The sequence below is a fragment of the Quercus lobata genome, chromosome 12 (genome assembly GCF_001633185.2).
Source record: "Quercus lobata isolate SW786 chromosome 12, ValleyOak3.0 Primary Assembly, whole genome shotgun sequence".
Taxonomy (NCBI): domain Eukaryota; kingdom Viridiplantae; phylum Streptophyta; class Magnoliopsida; order Fagales; family Fagaceae; genus Quercus; species Quercus lobata.
Window position 1 is genome coordinate 20323774 of NC_044915.1, and position 21776 is coordinate 20345549.

Genomic DNA, 21776 nt, shown 5'->3' on the forward strand with positions numbered 1-21776 from the left:
AGTATCGTGTCAATTTGGTTCCTAACCTTTCAGTATCGTGTCAATTTAGTCCATGTTGTTATATCTTGGATGAAAATTGATAACATGTCAAATAGCCAAAATAAAATTTTATTGTATTGTCATATCAATGAAAGCTAATTTTTTATTTTGGCCATTAGACGTGTTATCAATTTTCATCCAAAAATTATTAGTAAGGACTAAATTGACATGATACTGAAATGTTAAGGACCAAATTGACACAATTAAAAGGTTAGGGACCAAATTGAAATATGGTGTATAAGATAGGGACCAAATACGTAGTTTACCCTTAAAACATTTATTTCATTGCTTTTATAAAATTTAATAAATAATAATAATAGATGGTTAGAGAGACCTATCTAACCAAGACCTCTCCCTCGTAGGAGCCCTTCCCTCTCGCTATAGCACAAGTGCTCTCTCCCCTCACGGGATCCACCTGGGTCTTGGTAACCCAAAAGCTTACAAAACCTCCTCACAGTCATGGATCATGCAGTTCTAGACGGCATCCAACATCTCAAACTCACCAAGGATGAAGAAGAAGACATCACTATCTCAACCATCAACAGATCGGACTTGCTTGAGGAATGTGCTTTAAGTTTATTTGGTCGGCTACTAGCTGAGCGACACCAAAACCTACGAGCCCTAAAAAGCACACTACAACCAACCTGGAAAATGGGTTCTGATCTACGAATCGTGGAAGTTAGGTAGAACATCCTACAATTCAAATTTAACTCAAGGTACCAAATGGAGTGGGATGAAAGGAATGGCCCATGGAACTTTGACAACAATCTCCTGCTTCTAACTAGATGGAGAAAAGGGCTCTCTGTGGCCACCATAACCTTCACCCATTCTCCATTTTGGGTCCAAGTCTAGGATCTTCCCTTTGATTGCATGTCAAAAGAAGTGGGAAGAGAACTGGGCAGCAAGTTGGGTAGATATATTGAGTCAGACAAGCGCTCCTGGCTTTCGAAGCAAGCTAAGTTTAATAGAATTCGTGTGGATCTGCCCATTGACAAACCACTTCGAAGGGGTGGTAACATAGTCAATACAGAGGGTGAAACATGATGAGAAACATTGTCAGGTGCCACCAAGTGACTTAGGCAACACTAAGCAATATGGGGACTGGCTACGGGCAAATGGTTCAGCTAAAATCAGTTTGGAAAAATCAAAAGTCACCTTCAATGGTAGATCTAAGGGAAGAAAGGAAGATAGTTCAAAAGATAGAGACACTTTAGCTCAAGCAGCTTCCAACTCCATGGACATGGAGACGGAACAAGCTGAGCTCCTAACCACTCCGAGAAGCTACACGTTGCCCAAGAACAACACGGCACTAGGAAACTCTGACACATCAAATCACCTTATAGCGAACAATCAGCTGAGAAATGGAAAAGTAAGTCCCTTGAACCCTGCGCCTCAATCTAGAATATCTCAATTTGAATTTAAAAAAAGCCTAGAACAGGAAAGGAAATAGGGGATGTCTCCTCCTCTGTAGGCCTTCTAAGACCCTCCCCACCCGAAGCCCAAGAAATCTCAAGTCCTTTAAAACCTCCTAAAGAGGCCCACCTCACTAGCAAGTCACCATGCACCCAACGAGGTCTAGGTAAAGGGAATTTGAAAAAAATAGCCAGAGCCCAAAGGCAACAAGCCCCAAATCCCAACACTTATGCTAAAAACCTTAGTGGGCTCTCAGGATCTAAAAGATCATGCAAGCTTGTTTTCTCTGACGAAGATGAAGAAAAACTCCATAAGAAAATTTGTGACACACCCCTTACAATTGCAAATAGCTCTCAAGATGGATCGGTGGTGATTGCAAAGTAGCACCGCCAGGAGCCACGAATTCACTATGCTAGAACTACCGGGGAATTAGGAACCCCCGGACAGTTTTCACACTTCGTGACTACGTGAAGCGCTGGAATCCCAAACTTGTCTTCCTACTAGAGACAAAGCTAAAGAATAAGCATATGGAGAAGGTGAAGTACAGATTGGGCTTTTCAAATGGCCTAATAGTTCCTAGTAGAGGCCGAAGTGGAGGCCTGGCTCTTTTGTGGTCTAGTGACATGAACCTAGAAATCAAAAGCTACTCTAATTTCCATATTGATGCCACAATCACTGAACCAGAGAATGGCTTCTCTTGGAGGTACACTGGATTTTATGGGCACCCAAAAACTCACCTCAGGGAAGAATCTTGGAAACTCGTCTCCTTTCTTAATAGTCAATATTGTTTGCCTTGGTTTTGTTGTGGTGACTTTAATGAAATTCTCTCTATGAATGAAAAAGCAGGTGGTGCCCAACGCCAAGGGGTTTCGTTAAGTGATAAATAATTATTGCTTCTAGGATTTGGGATATTATGGGCCAGACTTCACTTGGAGTAACATGAAGGAAGGCAACCAAAGAATTGCTCTCCATCTTGACAAGGCTTTTGCCACGTCAGAGTGGATAGAATTTTTCAGGAATCCAAAAGTCCACCATCTTGCTGAATCAACCTCTGATCACTGCATCCTTGCAATTTTTGATTCTTCCCCACAAGTTCACAAACGCAAATGCAAATTTCATTTTGAGGCAATGTGGGCCAAAGAGATGATTGTCGAGAAATCATTTATCCGGCTTGGAACTTGGGCTCTCTCTCCACCACCCTTGAGGATATCTCCTCCAATCTTCAAAAATGTGCCATGGCTCTAACTAGTTGGAATCAAAGAGTGGTGGGCAACATTCCAAAGAAAATTTAGGAGAAAAGGAAATTGCTCAATGCTCTTACTACCAATGACCAACAAGGAAACTTGGGGCAGAGATCAATCAACTCAGGAAGGAGATCAATGATCTTCTTGATAGTGAAGAAACCATGTGGCATCAACACAGCAAGGTAGACTAAAACACCAAATTCTTCCATGCTCGGGCATCTGACAGAAGGAAAAAGAACACTATCCTTGGGCTCTGGAATGATGATGGTCAGTGGTGTGAAGGCAAAGCTGAAATTACAACCACTGCAGTGGCCTACTTTGAGAAAATCTACACCACCACTTATCCCACTAGAATAAATGAAGTCATTGGCTCTATCCCCAGACGCGTGACAGAGGACATGAACTCAGAGCTCACCAAGACCTTCACAAGAGATAAGGTTCTCAAGGCTCTGAAGCAAATTCACCCGATAAAAGCCCTAGGACCTGACAATATGTCTGTTGTTTTTTTCCATGATTATTGGGACATTGTGGGCACTAATATTACAAATATGGTTTTAAATGTGTTGAATTCCAATGCTCTTATGGCAGAGATTAACAAAACCAATATTTCCCTCATCCCAAAAACCAACCACCCCACCAGAATGACGGAATTCCACCCTATTAGCCAATGCAATGTGACTTATAAACTGATATCCAAAGTCTTGGCTAATAGACTTAAAACTGTCATGCCGAGCATCATCTCTGAAAACTAAAGTGCCTTCATCATTGAATGCCTAATTTTTGACAATGTCCTAGTAGCATATGAGTTCATGCACTATCTAACAAATAAAAATGGGGGAAAGAAAGTTTTATGTCAATTAAACTAGATATGAGTAAAGCCTTTGACCGGGTTGAATGAGACTTTATTAGGGGGATTATGATGAAGTTGGGATTCAATAACAAATTGATTAATCTTATTATGCATTGTGTCTTTTTTGTATCTTATTCAGTGATCATAAATGGTGAAACTTTTGGCCACATCACCCTAACCCGGGGTATTCGGCAGGGTGACCCCCTCTCCCTATATGTGTTCCTTCTTTGTGCAGAAGGTTTGTCGGCTCTTATTCACGAAGCAGCCCAAAATCAGCAAATCTCAGGAGTCTCAATATGCAGGGGCTGCCCTATAATCACCCATCTCTTCTTTGCCGACGACAGCCTTCTATTTTGCAAAGCAAACGGGCAAGAATGTCAAAAACTTGTCAACATACTCCAAAGCTATGAAGTAGATTCTGGACAAAAAATTAATGCGAACAAGTCCTCGGTGTTTTTCAGCCCAAATACCCCTCAAGAAACAAAAGAGTGCATATTGAGATTACTTGGGCTAATGCAGGACTCGAGGCATAACAAGTACTTGGGGCTTCCCTCCATCATTGGGAAATCAAAAACCCAAGTGTTTGCTGAAATCAAGGAACGAGTGGCAAAAATGCTTGCTAGTTGGAAGGGAAAGCTCCTTTCAATCGGTGGGAGGGGGATTCTCATCAAGGTAGTCGCACAAGCAGTCCCAACTTATACCATGAGCTGTTTTCAGCTCCGTAAGACTCTTTGCACTGATTTGGAAAATATGATGCACAATTTTTGGTGGGGGCAGAAAGATAAATAGCACAAAATTGCTTGGGTTAGTTGGAAGAAAATGTGCAAGTCAAAACTTCAGGGTGGGATGGGTTTCCGAGACTTACAAGCCTTTAATCTAGCCATGTTAGCCAAACAAGATTAGCGAATCCTCACCAACCCCGACTCTTTGGTGGCTCGAGTTTACAAAGCCAAGTATTTTCCACATGATGATATTCTCAACTCAAAAAAAGGCTACAGCCCGTCCTATGCCTGGCGAAGCATTCACAATAGCCTTGAGGTGATCCGGAAAGGAACTATATGGAGAGTGGGAAATGGTCGTAATATCCATTTATGGGAAGATAAGTGGCTACCAATGCCAACAACATTTAAAGTAATCTCCCCACCTTCCGACTTTCGAGATTTCCCAATGGTGTCGTCTCTTATAGATGAGGACACTAAGTGGTGGAAAGCTGATATAGTCTACTCACTCTTCCTACCTTTTGAAGCCAACACAATTTTGTCAATCCCACTGAGCTACATTCTTCCCGAAGACATTCTAATTTGGACTGGTAATAAACATGGGACCTTCACAGTTAAAAGTGCCTACCGTATTGCCTTAAGCATGGTGATACCTCCAGACGAAGATGAATGCTCTTCAAACAGCTCAAACTCTCTGATCTGGAAAAGAATATGGCACCAAAAAGTCCCCCCAAAGCTTAAAGTTTTTGCTAGGAGAATCTGTGTTAATGGTCTTCCCACCATGGAAAACTTAAGTCACAAGGGCATAGCGTGTTCTAGCTTCTACCCCATCTGTGACAAAGCAATAGAGACTACAACCCATGCTCTTTTTTACTGCAATCATGATCATGCCAAGCTAACGTAGGCTCATTGGTTTGATTGCCCTGTAGACCTTTCACGCCCAATCCGTGATCCTGTTGATGTCATTCTAGACATCATTGTAAGGGGCACCTCGCATGACATGGAGATTTTCTTTGCAACAGCTTGGTCTATTTGGTGGAATCGTAATCAAGTAGTGCATGAGGAATCGAGTTCTCCTCCAAGCCAAAGCTGGGAATTGGCCAATAGAACCCTCATTGATTTTAAGGATGCTTGTTCCCACCCCCCACTGCCCCATTCCCCCCCTCCCTGCCCTCAAATGGAAAGCTCCTCCCTCTGGCTTCTTCAAAATAAATGTTAATGGAGCCACCTCTAATGATGGTATCAACGCTTGCATTGGGGTGATTGTTCGGGATTGCCAAGGCCTTCCTATTGCAGCTTCTAGCGAAGTTCTTCAATCTTCCTACTTGGAAGAAATTACTGAAGCCTTTGCTCTATTACATGGTGTGCTTCTTGCTTTGGATTTGAAAATTTCCCATGCTATCTTTGAGTTAGATGCCCTCTCTATTATTTAAGCTCTTAACCATGGAGATGTTGATGGTGAGATTGGTCTCATCCTTCAAGACATTAAAAGTTGTTCGGCCTCTTTTAGCTGGTGCACATTCCAACACTTGAAAAGGGATGGCAACAGAGTTGCCCATGAACTTGCAAAAGCTGCTAGACTATCAGGTTTTACTCAAATTTGGAAGGGAGTTAATCCCAGCTGTGTAGAACACCTAATCCTAGATGATATCTGACTAGTTTTCAACTTCTGTAATTTCCTTTCTCTGTTGTACTCCAATTTCAACTTGTTGAATGAAAGATTGTCTGATTCCCCATCAAAAATAATAATAATACACACATCCAGGCCTTTTTTTTTTTTTTTTTTTTCCTTTCCTAGAATTTGATAAAACATTGCAACTGAAGTGGAAACTCTTTTCTAGTAAAATAAATGACAAATTTTATATAGTATAAAATGTTTTACACTTTATTTTTTTTAATTAAATGTTTTCCGCTTTTAAAAAGTTATCCAATAAAAATAGAATAAGTCATGTGCCACATAAAGTGGTACAATAAATGCCACAACTCGCCCATGTGGCGAGTTGTGATTGGTGGAGGGGTGTCCCCACATGGACCCACCACCACCCTTCAACCAACCACAACTCGCCACATGGGCGAGTTGTGACATTTGTTGTGCCACTTTATGTGGCACAAGACTTATTCATAAAATTATGCTTGAGACTGTAATTTAAAATCCAAATCAACTTGTCCAATTAGCCTATCTACAAGCTAGGGATTAAATCCCTACAGTCATGATATATATATATATATATATATATGTATATGCATATGTATATATATATATGCATATGTATATACATATACACACATGCGTGCACGAGAAAGTGAGTGTGAGAGAGAGAGATAAAGAAAGATAAAAAGTAACAAATGATACATTTTGCTAGTCTTGCAACTGTGAGCAGAGCTATTGAGAAGAGCATAATTACTAGGACTGCAAAGTCGAGGGAAGCATAACTACAAGCGCGGTTGAGAAGAGCTAATGGTCACAATATATCTTTTGGTACTTGTTTTAGGAAAAATAAAATTAGATATTATTTTTATAGAATGAGTTAAACGAGTTACAAATTTTAATGATTAAGGTTTTCATTTTTTGTTTTTTAATTAGATTTTTATTGACAATTTTGTTTATTTGTTATTATTTGGGCTATTTTTGCAGTTATTTGAGCTAATTTTTATTGTTATTATACGGGCTTGTATTTATTTTTTGTTTAAGAGTTAATAATTATGTTTGAGAAGCCAATATTAGTTTTGTGAGCAATATTAGGGACACAACAAAGTTTCACAACATGTCTAAATGGTCATCCAAGCTAGGTACTAGGTATACATAGAAGGGGTGTTCACCAAACCGCACCAAAACCGCCAACAAAATGACATAACCACACTGTATTGCATGATACAATGCAGTTTGCGGTTTTATAATAAGAAATCCGCACAAACCGCACCCTATATATATATTAATATATTTATTTTTTAATATTAAATATATTATTAATAGTTTAATAACCCTAGTTTTTTCAACAAAAAAAAAAATATATATATATATATATAGTTTAATATATATATATATATATAGTTTAATAACCCTAGCAAGTGTTGATTAGAAAAACTAGCCAAAAATAAAGAAAAACTAGCTCAATAGTTTAAAACTTTGCCCAAAACAATAAGAAAAAATCAGTTTTGAGCTAGGTAAGAAAAACCCAAAATTTGAAAAATATACTGTTTTCAATCCATTCAAACCACATCTTACACATCGCATCACACATGTGACCGCAAAATGAGGTGCAGTACGGTTATGGTTTTAGTTAAATTCTAAACCGCACCACACTGCACATGTGACTACAAAAATGAGGTGGATTATGGTTTTAGTTAAACTGCACCACAAAGTACGGTACTAAAAATAACCTAAAATCACACCGCACCACATTGCAAACACCCCAACATAGAAGCCATTCCTAGTTGGCCAAGCTTGATATCTCCTAAATGCTCATCCTTTACCTTCCAGAATGCAAGTATACATAACTCTCATTATATCCATTTTAATTTTCTTGTTGGCCAAGCCAAGTATCCATAAATACATCCTTTTATGATAGAAAAATGCTCATCCAAAATGCAAGTACCCAATCGCGTATAGAGACATATTATAAATTAAAGATGACACTTTCTAGTCTATATATCTATATATATAATAATAAGTGAAACTGAGATAAACTTAAATTAGAATCCCAAATTAGAGTTCTAATTTTGCGACATCTGTCCTAAATTATTTACTCTTAAAGAGTTTTATTTCTTAATTTTAGAATTAAATGTGAGACCACATCATAAATATTCATTCAAGTGAGTTATTTAGTACAAAACCCGAAGAGTCTAGAATAAATGAATTATAAAAAAAAAATGTGTTTCACAATAATTTTAAAAAAATGGACAATTTACATTTTATATCTAATACTATCCTTACAAATTTTTTTAAAGAGTTAATAAAATATAAAAATGACTATCAATAATATTTAAATTATATATATAAGAATTATATTATGTATCTTATCATATATCTTTTAGTGTATCTATACATTTGCATGGGGTTACAAGCTAGTCTATATATATATATATATATATATATATATAAAACCGAAGCCTCTGTTGGCACCATCGTTTTCCACATCAGCACAATATTTAAAAAAATATATATATATATATATATATTATAACTCCTCAAAACCCTAGCAACCTTACCCCTCTCTCAAGTTAAGAAATATAAAGCCACGGTTTCTGCAAACTCTCTCTCTCCAGACGCAGGAAGCCCTAAACGCACGATATAGCATTCAAGGTTAGTTTTGTTTATATATTAATTAATACATAGTACTTTGTTCACCATTGAATACTCATATAATCAATTTCCAATTCAGTATTCAAGAACCAAAATTCTAACTGCACTATCATAAAATATTATTATTAGTATGAATTTTGTGGAGTTGCGGTGTTCAGGAATTAAACCAAAATTCTTTTAAATTATCTATAATATTTTGTCCTCCGAAAATTTTCTCTCTTTAATTTTATTATCTATTATATTTTGCCCACTCTTATGGACTAAATCAACTTATTCTCCAGTCACCATCATTAATAAATGAGAAATCAAATCAAGGTTATAGTTTTTCTATTTGGTTGCTAGGGTTTTTGTTCATGAAATTGCTATTTTCTATTTAAAAATTGCACCTATGGATCAATAATTATATTTCTTACCTTGACATTTTGCACCTATGGCTAAAATTTGTGTAGATCTTTGGAAGTTCAAAAATCTTTTCTCCATTCACCATGGTTTTTCATTGAGTAATTTTTTTCTCTCTTACTCCTCTTGACGAGTTTTGTTTTTGACTAGAAGAAAGCTTTTTTGCTTTGAAGGTCATGCAGCACCTATCTCATTTTATTTGTCCTCACCACAAGAAAAATATATAGGTAAGGCAAATAATCTATTTTAAAGTTTGAATGGAAACTACCAAGTACAAGAGGTAAATCTTTAAGGGATGAGCTTAATTGTTTCTTATTTTCAATAATAAATCATTTTATTGCAATACCGGTAATTGTTTGAGAAATCCAATATGTTCATATCTCTATAGAATAGAGATAGTAGAAGCCAATTTTATTACAACTATTTAAATTAAGTTGACTTAATTCCGTACAATTACAAAGTATAGCATGAAAGATAATGAAATTAATTGTTGTAATTTTTATTTTCTTTCCATGTTTTGAATTTCCTCTATATTGTTATTACAACTAAGCAAAGATTGAGAAAGTAACATTACTACTCTAATTTGAAGTTTAATGCGTCTTTCTCAAGTCATGGTCTTTATTTATATATTTGTAGTTTATATTTCTAACCGTTGATGAGAAATTAAGGCTTCGTTGCACAATATGTGTAAATTCTTCAGAAGGTTACTTTAAATAGTAAGTCAATGTGTCTCTTACATTTGGGTATTAGTTAGAATTGTTTTCAAATGATTGTACCAATAAAAGTGAATGTGTATAAATTTTGTTTAATTATCCCGTGCATCGTACGGGTTAGCGACTAGTTTTTATAATAGCCAACATTTTAATGTGACAGACACAAGTATGGGCACACACCATTTAATTGGGCCTCTATTATATATATATATATAGAAAAATGTTATACTTTTTGTTGTACTTATAATATTGTGTCACGTAAGATTCGGAGGCCTCATGTGTTTACATGTAAATATTATATAATATGTAATTTAAAGTCAACTTTAAATTTTATTATAATTAAATCCTCAATTATAATATTTGGTAAATCATATTTTATTTAAATAGTAATTTATATAATTCTATATGCAAATACAATCACAATAAATTTTAATAGAGGAATATATAATTCTATATACAAACAAAGTCATAATAAATGTTTACATAGGGGCGAATCTAGGATTTTAAGCTAGGGGGGCCGAAATATAAGAAAAAAAATTAAATAGATATTCATATAGTATTATCAAACTATCAACTAAGATAAATACACAAAATCATTTTTTCTTAATATATTAGGTGCAATCATCTACCAACAACGACAAAAAACACAATATAATTTTGTTTCTTAAGAGCATCAGTTATTGAGCATTCCTAAAAAAAAAAAAAAATAAATAATAGAAAAAAATATTTTAAAAAAACTTCATTATGGCATCATTCCTAGCCGAATTGGGAAGAGATAGATCAAAAAAGAGAAAAAAAAAATCATTCCGATATCATTTCTGCCTTAACCAGATTGGGGCATTCATAAAAAATTAAAAATTAAAAGATAAAAAATAAAAAAATAAAACTTCATTCTGGCATCATTCCTAACTGAGTCGGGCCGGGACAGATCGAAAAAGAGACAAAAAATTCGCTATGGTATCATTTTTGCTCGAACCAGGCTAGAGCATTCCTAAAAAAATTAAAAAAATTGTTCTAGCATCATTCCTAGACGAACTAGGTCGGGACAGACTGAAAAAGAGAAAAAAAAAATTGCTTCGATATTATTTCTGCCCTAAACGAGCTAGGGAATTCCTTAAAAAATTTAAAACAAAAAAAATAAAAAACTTCATTCTGGCATAATTCCTAGCCGAACCAGGCTGGGACAAACCTTAAAAGAGAAAAAAAAAATGTTCCGGTATCATTTCTACTCGAACTGGGTTGGAGCATTCCTAAAAAATTTTTTTAAAAAAAAGAGTCATTCTGGCATCATTCTAAGTGGAACCGGGTATCATTTCTACCCAAATCGGGTTGGAGCATTCCTAAAAAAAATTTAAAAAAATCTAGTAAAAAACTAAAAAAATTCATTCTGGCTTCATTCCTAGCCAAACCGGGCCAGGACAGACCTTAAAAGAGAATTTTTTTTTTTTTTTTTTGCTTCGGTATCATTTCTACCTGAACCGAGCTAGAGCGTTCCTAAAAAAATTTTAAAAAATAGAAAAGAAAAATTCATTCTAGTACCATTCCTAGTCGAACAAGGCTGAGACAGTTCGAAAAATAGAAGAAGAAAAAATTTCATTCTCATATCATTTCTGCCCGAACTAGGCTTGAGCATTCCTAAAAAAATTAAAAAAAAAAAAAAAAATCATTCTGGCATCATTACTAGCCAAACCGGGTCGGGACAAACTGAAAAAGAAAAAAAAAATCATTCGGTATCATTTATGCCCGAACCGGGTTGGAACATTCCAAAAAAAATTATTAAAACAATAGTTAAAATAAAAAAATAAAATAAAAATTCATTCTGGCATCATTCCTAGCTGAACTTGGCTGAGACAAATCAAAAAAGAGGGAAAAAAAAATTCATTCTAGTATCATTTCTTCCTGAACCGGGCTAGAGCCTTCCTAAAAAGTTTAAATATATATATATATATATATATATATTCATTCTAGCATCATTCCTAGTCGAACTGGGCCAGGACAAACAAAAAAAAATGATGATGAGTTGTGAGTTTTTCCACAAAACATTTCACAAATATTGAGGTGGCAAGTTGTGTGAGGTAAATGATAAAGCGAAGTCTAGTGATGAGTCCGGATGGGAACCAATAAAAACTTATCAAATCAAATGTTGTGAAAATGATTGTTTCCAACATTACTTTGCTATTATAAGCAATGCAATGGCAGCCTCCCAAAATAGTCTACTTCTTCTATTTTAATTAAAATGATAGAATTTATTTTATGATTCAAATTTTATTTTAAATCCGATATTGTATGAAGCATCACATCAATTAAACTTTAAATAAAGTGGAATGAATACTTCTTAAAATTCAAATTATTTAATAAAAAAAATGAATAAATCTATTTTTAAATGGACATGATGCTTTTCATCTAAAGCATGCTGCATTTATAATTTTGCTTTTTCTTAGTTGGGATTAGGAGTACAAGCATCAACTCTTTTAAAAAATTTAGTATTTCACTTGTCAAAAAGATACTTTATATATTATAACACCAATTTAAAACTCACTCTACATCACAACATCACATCTCTTATTTTTCATTTCTATTTATTTTTTTTATCCATTTCAATCTCTCTCTCTCTCTCTTTCTCTCCCATATTGCAAATCAGCTAGTCAACCACACCCCCACAACCCTCCACCACCATACACCCACCACCACAGTGAAACCCAAAATTGCAACCACCGAAAATCTACCACCACCACCAAAATTGCAACTCACCATCATCGAACCATCACTGCAAGCCTTCACAAAACCCAAATCAAATCAACAGCCCATTACAAAACTTAAATATAAAACTTAAATCCAAATAAAAAAAACCTAATCACCGATTTGAGAAATTTACAGTGGAGCAAGGTGGCTATGGCCATGAAGAAAACCACAAATATAAAGAAAATCAACCAAAACCCTCATCCAAAACCACAGCACTAGTGACAGTTCTAAGAATTTTTTCCAGAGTGGTGATTATGAATTTTAAATTATACAAAATCTAAGGAAAAGATAACTTCATATGTTGAACAAACAAAAACACACAAATACATGCAAATACATAAAGTCTTGCAAATTTTTTCTACGAGTTTTCTTATTTTGAAATCGTTACATGATAGTCTCATTATAAATGTTGCAAACTACATATCTTTCAAAATTTTAGTTAAATAAGATTTTAATTTTAATCTAAAACTTTTTGTTTGATAATTATCACATGGAAACAAACTTCCACTAACACAACAGTTGAGTATTCATACTTGTAATGGCAGGCTTTTGTCCTTAAGTCCAAAAGATGAATGGATTAAGACCCAAAGAGCCTAATACAATAAATTTGTAAAGAGTGGGCCAACAAGCTAGGCTTCAATGAAATGGTCGACGCCCTTAATGGGCTAAGGATGGTAAGAAAGTGAGGCAAAGCAATAAATAGACAAATGTGATGCATAGAAATTCTTCCTCAGCAATGTCCGAGGAGTGTAGTTCTTTAATATATTTCTCTTAGATTTTATTACAGTTACCTTTCTTAATACTACAATGTTTTCTCTACCGATTTTGTGTCCTCCGCCTTTTGGGGGGTTTCACCTATTATATAGCCCCCTTTAGGCGATCTTAGCCCTCCATTTATTGATTGTTCAGTCCACCACTTGAGTGCTTGTCCCATCAAACACCTTCCCAAACCCCTTGTGAGTTACGGTGGCCAAGGCAGCGCTGTTTAGGGGTTTTCTCCACATAAATGCAGTTAGGAGGTTTGGTGGGATGCATTGAATGTGGGGGCAGCCACCATCCCTCCAGTAATGTCAGGGCTATCCCCCTCTTTGAAACTTTTTCTCAATAATAAGACCTCATCTGGCAATGTGCCACTGACGTGGCCTTACTATCGGAGCGTGTGGCCTTCTCGGCACGATAATGGGCTCATCGGCCATGGATACAACACATGACACAGGTACCTTATTTGAATTCTTGTGCCACACAATAACCCCTCAAAACTTCGGTTTTTTTTTCTTATCCAAGGAGAAAAATGGGGTTTTGACTTTGGCATACTAATCCTGCACATTTCTTTGACTTTCATACGTGAAAGCGCCACTTCGTGTGTCCCGCAACTGTTTTGGCGCTTTAGAGTCCGCGACGTCTCATTAAATGCTCCAAGCGGCGCTTTGTTCACCACATCCTACGATGAGATGGAGATCCTACGGCTAGCGTTTCTCCTCAAATTTTGGGCAGGATAACTCCCACCGAGTTCCACCCCTTATATAAGGCGCCTAGGGGAGTCATTTTCCCCACTTTACAAAATTGAGCTCTCCAGACTTCCCAAACTCTTAAACCTTCAAGGCTTTCCAAACTTCTAAGTCTTCCAGATCTTTTTGAAAAAAAGTTTTTAAACCTTTAAGAAGTTCAAGAAGCCACCCTCGTGCTTATTCTTGTAAGTTCTTTCTCTTTTAGGTTATTTTCTCCTCGCCCTTCTATTCTTTATTTCCTTTCCTTGAAAGTTTCTTTCACTTCACCTTAGCCTGCTTAGATGGGTAGGTTCGCTCACCTCGTAAACTCTCCCACCAGTATGGAGGGATTTAGGGCTAAATACCACATTCCCCAAGGAGTATCCCTGCGGTACTGTGCTCTGGATCAGGTGCTTATCCATAGGAATGATGGGGAGGTGGTCATTCCCATGATCGCCTTCATAGAAGGGGGGAAGACACTTCCCATAGGTAGGGTAACCAGAGATTAATTAATCGGCCATAGGCTTTGCCCCCACCAGTGTGCACCCAACCTCTTTAGGATTCTGGGTAGTGTAGATGCTCTCAACGAGCAAATGAGGCTAAACCTCACTTAGCACAACGTTGTTTGGATGTACAAGTGGCACCTGCTTGGAGACGCAAGGTATTATCTTAAGTCTAGATCCTCGGTTCTCAGGCTCGTCTCATGCCTCCCTAAATCCAATAAGGGTATGAATGACGACTTCCTAATAGCCTTGGGTGAATGGCATGACGGTTTTCACTGCCCAATCCGGGATGGAGAGCCAAGTGGGGTACCTTAGGTTTAGGTCTCCTTTTTTTTTAAAAAAAAAAAAAAAATGGGCATTGGCTTTGCGATTTCACCGTTTTCTTCTTTCTTTTAGTATTCTATTACTTTTGATGGATGGCTTCGTTATCTTGACCGTGTTTTGCTTCTCAGATGTTTTTGCAGATAAAAGACACGTAGCTCCCAACCTCAACCTCGTCAACATCTCGGGTCTTAACAAGGTGCTGAGGTCTGAAGTGTTTGTGAGTGAAGATAGGCAATTGCGAGCTGTCCACCTTATCCTCAACTTCGAGCCCTTTTCAGATAAGTTCCAGAACATAGGCCATGAGGTAAGAGCAGGCGATCCTCAGCTAGCCCGAATAGACGTCTCAGTGCCTAGTTTTCTTGCCCGAAAAGATCTCCCGCTAGTTGAGCTGCCCTTCCATCGTTCCCCCCTATGAGGTAGCAGTTCTAAGGGAAGAGACAACCTCTTCACGCTTGTCACTTTAGGCCGAGATAGACCAATTCCAACTCGAAGAAGAGGGAGAAAAGCTAAGAGAACTGGTGGTTCAAGTCTCGGACTTAGAAGATGAGCCCGACAGGTTTTCCAGTGTTCATACCCCTTGTCTCGTCATCGTACGCATAGACAAAAGCTTAGAGGACGAAGAGAAAATGGCCTTAAACAGGAAAAAAGGCCTGAAAGAGCTCCTCGCAAAGAGGAATAAGGTCACCTCAGGGGTCCCAACCTTTACCTGCTCTCCCCCCCTCCTCTTACAGTCGGCATGCTTCACATCCCCAACTTGAAGAAGAAAAGGAAGGAGAAGGAGATAGCTGAAGAGGGGGAGGTGGGGAGGTGGTCCCCTAAAGGGAGCCCAAGCAACAAAAAATGGTCAAAGACAAAGGGCGGACCTCCTCAATGGAGAGTAAGGAGGCCGAGCACTCGGTCGACATGCGCCATCCAACTTGGAATCCTTGGTTGGAGTTGGATGGCGCGGCGGTATCATGGAGCTCCTTCATCAGGGAGTTCTAGAGAGGCTACGCCTATTACGTGGCCGAGGCTCTGGAGTGTCCTCTCCTGCTACTCAAGGATAAGGATGCTTTGAAGCACATGAGGCAGCCTGACCTCTTCCCTTAAAGAGGGATCTTGCCCTGGTAAGTTCCTTGGTACGCTTCACTAAAAGTGTTTTCCTCTTTTTTTTTTTTTTTTTTTTTTTAACGTACTCCTTTGTTGTTTGTGTGTAGCCTATCCAGGAGATTTTTGTGGCTGAAGAGTGGGATAAGGATGCCAAGAATGAGGCTAGGGTTGAGGCCAACCTCTGTGCCGAAACCAACAGAATTTTGGGAGCCGTTAAGCAGAAGAACCAAGAGCTTAACGCAAAGCTGATCATGGAGGAAAGGGCACAGAAGAGTGCTGAGGTCGGTCTGAAAAATGCCTAGGACCAGGCTGAGGATCAACACAAAAAGCTCTATCATACCGAGATAGAGCTGGCCATAGAGAAACAGCTGGTCTTGGAGCTGAAGGCAGAGCTGCAGAAGGCCAAGGAAGCAGCTCGGACGGCCAAGGAAGCTGCAGAGGCTTTAGAGCAGGCATCCTATGACCGAAGGCTGCAAGAAATTGAGATCCGGCTAGTAGAGGAGGTGGTGGAGGTTTACAGGGACTACTACAAGGAAGGTGGGCAGAGGCGCTCAACTGGGTAGGAGTCCCTATTGCCTTCGAATGGAGGAATGCTGAGAATATCTTCTACCCCGAGGACATCCACGAAGTTCCAGTTGTGCTCCCTCCTCCTGCTGCTCCTGCCCTAACCTCCTCTAAGCAGCCCTCTACCACCCAGGCCTCTCTTCTTCCCCCTAAAGTCTCCAAAGGCTTGGCAAGGCTGGTGACCAAGGGCAGGAGGCTGAACGTGAGAGACTACGCCCCCGGCCCCATTTTTTATAGGATGTTAGGTTAAACCCACGTGAATGGGTGGAGTTGTGGTATTGCCTCTCAAAATGGAGGTTCGACTAGTTATATTTTCCCCTTTAAATTAAGGGTTTTATAATGGAGTTGCCACTTACTTAATTATTGGGATAAATAAGAAAACCAAAATTGAAAAATTCCTTATTTTATTTATTTGAAATTGAATTTACGTTGATCATAGGAAAATTACATGACTTTGGTCCTAGATACAATTTAGGATAAAGTACATAACTTTGTTTCCTAGTTACAATCTAGAAATCAAAAATTACATGGATAAACATTTGATCTACTGACCCTTGATTTAAACTCGAAGGCTATGTTACAAAGTGGGAAGGTGTTAGGCACCCACCTTACCCGGTGAAATCGGTCTTCTAGACTATGATGACCAACATTTATATTACATCATCCAATATGTTATCAATCAATTTGCATGTTGAATTTAAAGTGTGTGCATGTGATAAACCCTAATTAAATTTATTAAGCATTACATTTAGATTGAAAGATAAATTCAAGTGAATGTGTGTGGATGGTGATATCCTAGATTCAAGAATTTAAAAGAATTATTAAACAAACATATTTTTCATGTTTTTGATGTGGATTTAAGATCGAAACTAGTGTTATGCATGAACATGTGAAAAACATATAAGAACAATTAAGAATATTCTAACATATTTAAAGGAATTTAAATGATTATTATCATGTTTTAATCTTAAACTCTCATCATGGCAACACAAAAAACAATTAAGGTAAGGGATTATACCTTGAGTCTCACTCAATACCTTGAGTCTTAAAAAGACTAAGATATGACAAGACTACTCAACTTTCTAGAACTCAAGAGAGGAGAAGAGAGGGGGTTTTTATCTCTTGGAATGGAGGAGAGGGGGGGTTATACAATAGTTGTTGAGGAAATATGAATGGAATGTCATTTAATGAGGGTTGATAAAGAATCATGAACCTAGACCTCATTTTAGCTTTTGGAAAAATCTGGTGCATAATGGAAATATTGGTGAGAGTAAGGAATAAGCCAAAATTCGGTTTTCCCGTAGCTGCTGTAACAACCTTTAAAGTCAACTTCGAAAAATCATATCTGACTTAATTCTAATCAAAATTGTCTCGTTCTTGTGCTCAAATTGAAGCCCCAGATGTCTAATTTCTGAGAAAATTAATCTCATTCATAGATTCAAAATAGTCTGAGAGATATCAACGAAATGGTGAGCAGAGGTCATTTGTTAGAAAACAATTAAAGCACAATTAGCATTAATAGATCCCAAATTATTTTCAATTAACACTAATAGGCTCCAATCACTCTCATTTTAGACCTAATTAGTTCCAAATTTACCATAATTAAAAGATAATTGCACAAATTACTCATTGAATGATTAATGTTTAACTATTTAGTCAATTAGGTGTGTACAACGCTATTATAAAATGTATTCCTAACCAATCAAATTATGACACATCATCGATCATAAATTGATTATACTTATAATTAATTGAAATCAATTGTTCATAATCACATATAGTCAGACTCAATTTGTGATAGTGTATCTCAACTATTAAAACTTGATTTGATGATAACTTTCAATCTGGTGGTCCAATTAGGGCTTATGACCAGTCAATTTGATCGTTACAACATCAAGATCATTTTGGTGAAATGATATTAAAGATCTAATGATCAGAATCAAGTTGCATATTTCGAAAGTGAAATTACCCTTTTACCCTCCATGTGAGGTTAAATGCGGGTTGCAAAATGGAGTGTCAACAGAATGCCCCTCATTGGCAGAGCTTAAAAAGTGAATGTCAATGTATGAAAGAGACACTTAACTTTGCAATCAGTATTTGACCGTGGTGAATGTATGATGCATGTAGATAAAAATGCAGATGGTCATGTTGTGGATCAAAATGTGGACCGAATCTCGAGGGAGATTGCCTACGTACCTCTTGGTGGGGGATCATGTCCAAATGTAGTTCATGCATGCAAATTTTTTTTTTTTGAATGAGTACAAGACATGCTTACCAGTGGTCACGACAAAATGAGGATTTTAGTCGTGCTTTCCAGAGGACCAACGATCTTGAATTTTGGACGTACTTCCCAGAGGTCAAAGGATTTGAATTTTGGACATGCTTCCTAGAGGTCCAATGGATTTGAATTTGGACATGCTTTCCAGAAGTCCAATGGATTTGTGGAAGGTAGGAGAACGAAAGTTGATCCTATGAATTTTAAGATAATTATGGTCGATCCCTTAGAGGTAGGAGAGCTACTGTCGATCCTACAGTGTATAGGAGAACTAAAGTCAATCCTATGGGTTTTAAGATAACTATGGTCGATCCCTTAGAGGTAGGAGAGCTATTGTCGATCCTACAGTGTATAAGAGAACTAAGGTTGATCCCTTGAAAGTAGGAGAATTACTGTCGATCCTACAGTGTATAGGAGAGTTAAGGTCGATCTTATGAGTTTCAGGAGAACTAAGGTCGATCCCTTGAAAGTAGGAGAGCTACTGTCGATCCTACAGTGTATAGGAGAACTAAGGTTGATCCTATGGGTTTCGAGAAAACTAAAGTCGATCTCTTAAATGTAGGAGAGCTACTGTCGATCCTACAATGTATAGGAGAACTAAGGTCGATCTTATGAGTTTCGGGAGAACTAAGGTCGATCCCCTTGGAGGTAGGAGAGCTACTGTCGATCCTACAGTGTATAGGAGAGCTAAGGTCGATCCCTTGAATGTAGGAGAGCTACTGTCGATCCTACAGTGTATAGGAGAACCAAGGTCGATCCCTTGAATGTAGGAGATCTATTGTCGATCCTACAGTGTATAGGAGAGCTAAGGTCGATTCTATGAGTTTCGGGAGAACTAAGGTCGATCCCTTGAAGGTAGGAGAGCTGTTGTTGATTCTACAGTGTATAGGAGAGTTAAGGTCGATCCTATGGGTTTCGGGAGAACTAAGGTCGATCCCTTGAATGTAGGAGAGCTACTGTCGATCCTACAGTGTATAGGAGAACTAAGGTCGATCCTATGAGTGTCGGGAAAACTAAGGTCGATCCCTTGAAGGTAGGAGAGTTGTTGTCGATCCTACAGTGTATAGGAGAACTAAGATCGATCCTATGGGTTTTGGGAGAACTAAGGTCGATCCCTTGAATGTAGGAGAGCTACTGTCGATCCTACAGTGTATAAGATAACTAAAGTCAATCCTATGAGTTTTGGGAGAACTAAGGTCGATTCCTTAAATGTAGGAGAGATATTGTCGATCCTACAGTGTATAGGAGAACTAAGGTCGATCCTATGGGTTTCGAGAGAACTAATGTCGATCCCTTGAATGTAGGAGAGCTACTGTCGATCCTACAGTGTATAGGAGAACTAAGGTCAATCCTATGAGTTTCGGGAGAACTATGGTCTATCCTTTAGAGGTAAGAGAGATACTGTCGATCCTATAGTGTATAGGAAAGCTAAGGTCGATCTTATGGGTTTTAGGAGAATTAAGGTAGATCCCTTGAAAGTAGGAGAGTTACTATCGATCCTATAGTGAATAGGAGAACTAAACTTGATCCTATAGGTTTCGAGAAAACTAAAGTCGATCTCTTAAATGTAGGAGAGCTACTGTCGATCCTACAATGTATAGGAGAACTAAGGTCGATCTTATGAGTTTCGGGAGAACTAAGGTCGATCCCCTTGGAGGTAGGAGAGCTACTGTCGATCCTACAATGTATAGGAGAACTAAGGTCGATCTTATGAGTTTCGGGAGAACTAAGGTCGATCCCCTTGGAGGTAGGAGAGTTATTGTTGATCCTACAGTGTATAGGAGAGCTAAGGTCGATCTCTTGAATGTAGGAGAGTTACTATCGATCCTACAGTGTATAGGAGAACTAAGGTCTATCCTATGAGTTTTGGGAGAACTAAGGTCGATCCCTTGGAGGTAGGAGAGTTATTGTTGATCCTACAGTGTATAGGAGAGCTAAGGTCGATCCTATGGGTTTTGGGAGAACTAAGGTTAATCCCTTGAAAGTAGGAGAGCTACTGTTGATCCTACCTGGTATAGGTCATGCTATTTTTTGTGCTATATGAGGGTGCATATCTGAGATAACTTGTGTTGAATGAGAAAAGGATCCTTCACTTTGATTCCATTGGGGAACATGAAAGAAGATCACGGTCCGCCATCATTGGTTCCTGTAAAATAGCTTTCTTTCTCTAGCTTGTTAGAAACCAATTATCATGAAAACATTTTTGGCCAATGCCCCTAGTGTGGAAATGCTTGCAAAAAAATGGATTAATGCCTTAAATAAAAACATGCTTTCATGCGCGAAGGACATATCTGCACACAATATAAATAGGCCAATGCCCCAAGTTTGAGCATGCTTGATGCAAAACAAATTAGCTTAGCCTAACATGCACCCAAACAATTTTGTCACATTGTTTTGAATTTGTTCCCCAAAATTGTTTGGGTGATTGGGACCGGGCCTTTGAAAGGCTGCCTACATACCTCTCTCGTAGAGGATCAAGTCAAGACGTAGTTCAAGAGAACTGGATTTTGGAAAAGAATGATTTTTTTTTTTTTAGAAATGAGATTTCTCTTTCTTTCTTCTTCTTCTTCTTCTTCTTCTTCTCTCTCTCTCTCTCTTTTTATTATGAACAAGAGTTTATGAACAAGAGGTGATCCTTTGAACAACCATTTTGGCAAATCAAAGTGTTTAAGAATCAAACAAATCTTTTTGATTATGAAGGATCAAGATCATTAAACTCATGTAATCAAATTTGTTTCATCATTTTGAACATCGTCAGATTAAGTCTCCAAAGGCAATCATGAAATGAAATGTAATAATATTTATGAATCACATTGTTGGGTGCAAACAAAGAGAGTGTTCCAAGCAAGTTTGGAAGTTCTTTTGAGTCATTTTGAGGATTTGAGAATATGAGAAAATTTGTCCTCAGACATATAATCCTGTGGGGTTTGACAATTTTAAGCATTTTTCCTTTTTAATTCAAGAGAAAAATATTATTAGAATTTAAGATGCACCTACAATTAGCAAGACTCCAAGGAGGTCTTATTCATGGGTTGTAATGTAGGCTAGATTTAGGTTATGAAATGAATGATATAAAAAGGCTCAAAATTCCTTATGATGTTCCCCCAAGTAT